The following is a 6,000-nucleotide window of genomic DNA, read 5'->3' as shown; positions in this document are numbered from 1 at the left end:
TGGGTTTTCATTTTTTACAAACAAACAACAACAACAACAACAACAACAACAAAAAAGGTAAAAGTCAGGTCTTTTAAATGTATGTATTCCAATAAATTCAAAGAAATTTTCATCCACACTTACTATATTAAAGTAAAACACAAATGCAAAAACAAACCTTCCACATTAAGAAGAGGATTTTGTGTTAAGTCATATGAAGGTTCTATATTCCCGTGTACTGTAATTTGTGAAGGAAAAAATGATAACCGTTCTAGTATAGGTGCTAGATTCATTCTATTTAATTTGTGGTATTTCACTGGGGTGTTTTTGTAGGAATCCTGCTTACTGCATTTCTGGAGTGAATAAGGAGTAATGTGAAAACTGTCATAAACCATATAAAATCTTAATAAGGATACTTCTGGTGTTCCCTGACTGGAGAAGAAATCTTAGATGTAGCTACTCCTTAACTTGTTTATATAAATGCCTGAAGATTAAATTGGATGAACATGAGCTAGGAATGAATTGTAAACTGATATTTCTGGATGTTTATGAAATGTAAAACTCAGTCTTGACAAGTGTTAAATTTCATTTTATTTTGAGTTAAAATTTAAAATAAGTATTAAGTGTTCAAAATATTGTTCATTAAGATATTTGTACTATATGCTAGAACAATTATTGTTTTAAATATACTGATTCAGGGATAATAAACAATGTACATCAGGGATAATAAAAAATGTAAAATACTTCAGCATTTCGTTTTTTATGTCCTCAGATATTTTTCCTAATATCCAAACAGAACCTCCCATGGCAAAACTTGAGGCCATTCCTTTCAGTCCTATTGCAAGTTACCTGGAAGAAGAAGCTGATCCCCATCTCTCTACAATTTCCTTTCAGGTAGTCATAGAGAGCTACAGGGTCTCCCCTCCATCTCCTCCAGACTAAACAATCCTCATTCCCTCAGCTTCTCCTCACAAGGCTTGTGTTCCAGACATCTTACCAGCTTTGTTGCCCCTCTCTGGACATGACTCAGGACCACATTGTCTTTCTTTGTTACGAGGTCTCCAAAAATGAACACAGTACTCAAGGTCACACCAGTGCTGAGTACAGGAAGATGATCCTGTCCTGCTCCTGCTGGCAACATTATTTCTGTTGCAAGCCAGAATGCTATTGGCCTTCCTGGCCACCTGAGCACACTACTGGCTCATCTTCAGCTGAGTGTTGACCAACACTCTCAGGTCTATTTCTTCCACACAGTCTTCCACTGTTACAATAGTTTAATATAAACAAATACACACTTATACACAGACGATGTGAGTTCCTGAGTACGTACAGCTAAAGGTACTGAATTGTTTTCCTTACAAAAACACAGTGATAACCATTCCTGAGGAGATTAAAAATTAGTTATGTTGAACAGTTGACTATTCAAAACTACTATTTTTCCTGCCTACTTGCTTGCTTTACTGCATTTTCAGATGTTCACATATTTACAATTTAGATGCATAAGCTCATGCATGATATTTCTGAAAACTCAATTCAAAATCAAAGAAAAGCCAATTAAAGATGAGCATTCTTGTTCTTTTAATTCAGCTTAAGTTAGACAACAAGACAACTGTGTGACCTTTGCTTTTATCTTATGATTTATAAAGAGGGAAAAACAAAAGAAAATAAAATTCTAAACATGTAGAGGACTTTTAGATAGATATACAAGGGAGATAATTGAATATATTTGAATAGAAAACATCAATGGGAGCTACCCTATACTAACAGAGGACTTTATTAAAACCCTCTTCTTACTCCTGAAATGAAATATTTATCCTCTTTATAAATATGAAAATGCAGGTTATCTTATCGTTTTGCATTTAAAGAAAGTGAGCACCAAAGCATGTTTGGTATTTGTGCTTCGTTGGGGGAAAAAAAAATAAATAAAAATAATAATAATAAAAATCGTTTACAGCATTCTCCATTCTTGGGGAAACATTATGTCACAGTATCAGCTTTTATTTTGGCTGAGAAGATACAAATGTTTCTAATAAGATCTTTTTGTCCTTAGTTAGCAAAAATGAATGCATCCAACATAATAACATTACAGAAAATCACCACGGAAAGAGATCCTGTTATCATAATGAAACAGACACTCCAGAGATATTCTACTCAAAGTCCTCATTTCTATGTACAACTCTGACCTGCTGAGAATGAGAATCAGTTTTTAATATATTTTGTGCTAGCACTTTGAGTTAGAAAATCCAGATGCTCTGTGACAAGCTCTCATACTTATAGGTTAAGAAAGGGGACTGTTAGCACAGCTGATTATACATTGTAAATCCAGTAGACACAGAATAATTCCTCATATCATTTCTGACTGCAGCTATTTGTTTCCCACATGCAATCTTTGTGAAGGATCCTTTCATTTTCATTCTGTTTTCTTATACTTGTTCTGCTTTGCTCTTTTCTATTTCAGTCTGTCCTCAAGTAAAACACATTCTGAAATGTAGTTCTGCTTTGTACCCAGATTGCCAGTCAGATGCTTTATAAATACATTCTTCATAAAATAGAGCCTTAGGCAGAGGAAGACCAACTTCTACCACAGAACTATCTACAGAATGCAATTTGAATGGGATTGCAGTAGGTATAATGAAAATGAGAATGAATTTAATGTGTCTACAAATCTTGAAATATAAGGAGACAAACAGCTCTGAGGAAGATCTACAATGAAAGGATTTCAGAAACTCAAAGTTATCTCTTATTTATTTACTTATTTATTTATTTATTAGCACCAGAAGCTTCAAATCTTGAAGGAAAGAGCACTAGACTTGGTTTTGAGTTCTCATTTCCATAACTAAAACTTTATGTGACCTATGTCAAATCACTTTAATACAGTCTTTATGTGATAGGTAAGTCTTTGTCATCTGCTTATATATAAACCATGAGGTAAAACGGGTGTGAGCCAGAACAGTAGCTAATTAGCATTTTATTTTATTTTATTTTATTTTTTCCTCTCCCCTTTCTTCTTTTCTATCTTTCTCGCTCCCTGTCCATGGCTGTTTAAAGACAAGCTTTAAAAGTGCTTGTAGCAGCAGTTGAAGACCAAGAGTCCCATTCTAGTAGGCAATGCATACTGGCATCTCTTTAGTCTAGGAGGATTTTGACATTTGAGACCTTGATTTACATATGATAGCTCAGTACTGAAAAGAATAGAAAGTGTCCTTAACAAGTGGTGCTTTTAGCATTCCCTCCGGACACACAGAGAACTCAGAAAGATGATATTTCTCATTTCTTCTGAGTCTCTGAGTGTGTTCTAACAAACATACAAACATTTCATCATATAAATGAGAGGTACGTGTTTTGTTATATTCTACGGGAGTGAGTTGCACTTAGGTAACATAAACGAAAAGAAAAGAAAGTATAAAGCCATGATAACATTTTAAACAGAGAAGCCCAAGTAGATGGAATTCCACAGCTTATTAAAAAAAAAAAAAATAGAAAAAGAAAAAAAAAGTGTTTGAAAGACAAATCATGTGAACTTTAAGCACCTGCATTGAGAGGAAATGGCTTTCTCCTCAGCCCTGTGGCAGGTCTGATGCAGTCTGAGACACCAGTTTCTCTCCATGAATTATAGTGCTAGAGGAAGAGTCTAACACTGCAGTCTGTACCTAAATTCATGACCTAGATTTATATTCTTTCACTGAAACATAGAAGTTATATCTTAGCTTGAGTAAACTGTAAAGTCTGTGCCATGGTAAAAAATCCAGTGCTGATCAAGGACCTGAAATGCCTGGAAGAAAAAAAGAAAAACAAAAACAAAAAACTACTTCAGCTCTTCACCCACAGCAGAGGTCATGGATGGCTCTGTTAAAACCAACATAGTTAGCAGGTATTAATTTATTTAGGCTTCAGAACTTAACAGTTAGATATGTCTTTTTCTTTTTTTGTCTCTTTATTATCTAGGTTTTAAGTTCCTTCTGTAGTCCGTCAAGCTCTATTCAGCCAAGACTAGCAGTTTATATACTCAATATGTATAGTAGTGGTATAAAAACATCAATCTATAATTTTCTTATGCTGTTTAAGGTGTTAACTTTGCACACTTGGCATTTATCTACCACATCAAAAAGGCACAAGTGTTCCTAATAGTCCTGTGAAGAAATTTGAGAAGGCCAAGTACTATCTGGAAAGATGGCACTTGACTTTTTAAGAACAACTACATCTTGAGTTGAATATCTACTTTACTGAAAGTTGAAGCACCTTCAAGATCTGTTGATGGTGTTGATGAGACTTTCACAGACAATAATGGAAGCTCAGTCTCCCAGTTCACAGGTTGATAGCTGCCTGTAGATATTTCTGTGTAGTTGTGTAAACATGGAGCTGAATCTTATCAAAAATTCACTTCAACACATGCAAGAGTTGAGTGGACCCCTTCTAAAATATCCAGAGCATCCACAGTGGGTGGGCATTTATGACAGTCCTTTGGTGGAAAAGCTGCACTCTTCCAGACTGGCAGCTGGAGGCCAGATGGAACACCTTAAGGCATCTCAAGTACCACAAGACGCTGACACACAGGTAGCGGAATCAAGCTGTCACTGTCTTTGCTCCTATTCTGCAAAAAGCGTTCTTACCTCACTGACTTACTCTGAAGATTAACGTTTAGCTAAAAGTTGGAAGACAGAAAATAAGACAGAATAGATAGAACAGAACACTGAATTTTCCTTGCTAAGGCTGTAAGACGGAAAACAAAATCTAACTACATGCCTAGGATGCAAGAGATCTCAATTTGAACACAGTTTACATGTTCCATACAATGTATTTTACTTACATACTTAGTGCTTACTAGCAGCATTAGTTAGCAACAAGAAAAACTGCAGCTCTAACACTAACCATATATTTGTTTTCCCAGGCTGTGGAATGAATGACTGAATGCATCATAAATGATTCACTATTTCTTCATTCAAAATGTTTTCTAAGCATCTGTCCAAAGTACGCTGTCTCCAGAAATACTTAGGAGTTGAAATTTTGCATTTAAAATTCATTCTTAAGGAAACTAGAATGGAAATAGAGCTGAAAACACTGAAAGATTAGCACACAGCATGTTAGATGATGTGCACAGCCTATTAATCTGTACTGGAAAGAATTAAAGTGTTTTTCTTGTCTGTAATGTGAAAAACAGAGCTTTTTAATTTCACATTTGTTTGCAAATAAATTTTGTTTAATCTTTCTATATCGGAATACAGATGGCAGTCTTATCTTCTTATCTGCTGCTTCACTTTGGTGACTGAAAAAGAAATAGTAACACTGCATACATGGGTATTTTTACATATACTTTAACTAATAAAATTGTAAATTATGTCACATTACAAATTGTTTCATAGCTCTGAATTATCTGTTAAGAACTAATAAGACAGTGGCCTTCAAATGGTTCCTTCAGGATATTTCCCACACTATTAGAATAGAACATAAAGCCAAATCCTGCAACGTTTTTCTGCCCCAGTAATTATTACTCATAAAAAAAAATTGTAGGACGATTCCATGAGGGAAACTGAGGGGCTCGATACCTTTATTTCAATTTAAAATTTCACTAGACATCTCCTTTAAAATAAAATTATTTTGGTAAGGAAGATGGATGTATTTATCTCCTCAAATCTCGGCTCTTTATGAGAGTTGTCTAAATCAAAGTTTTGTATTTCAGCTAGCTGATACTTCACAATTAATAATTTTGCTTTGCATTTCATTGTACTTTACTTGAGTAAGAAGGGAAATACATAGAAATCAACGGCTGCAAGTAGCTGGTGACAAATGCAATACAGGAAAGGTAGCAGTCAGCTTTCTGCATGTCTCTGATAATACACCTGCACTGTGAAAGGAAACACTCCGTACGTTCATCTGCTGATTTCTTTGTGGCAGAGATGCTATTTATCTCTACTCATGACAAACCACAAGATAATTTTGTGATGCAGGTCACTGCTCCCTCATAGTTCTTTACTTTCAATCAGGGGGAGAAATTCTCATGGATTATTCTATTCACGTGTTTGA

The sequence above is a fragment of the Coturnix japonica genome, chromosome 1 (assembly GCF_001577835.2).
Source record: "Coturnix japonica isolate 7356 chromosome 1, Coturnix japonica 2.1, whole genome shotgun sequence".
Lineage (NCBI taxonomy): Eukaryota > Metazoa > Chordata > Aves > Galliformes > Phasianidae > Coturnix > Coturnix japonica.
Note: the sequence above shows the minus strand (reverse complement) of the source record.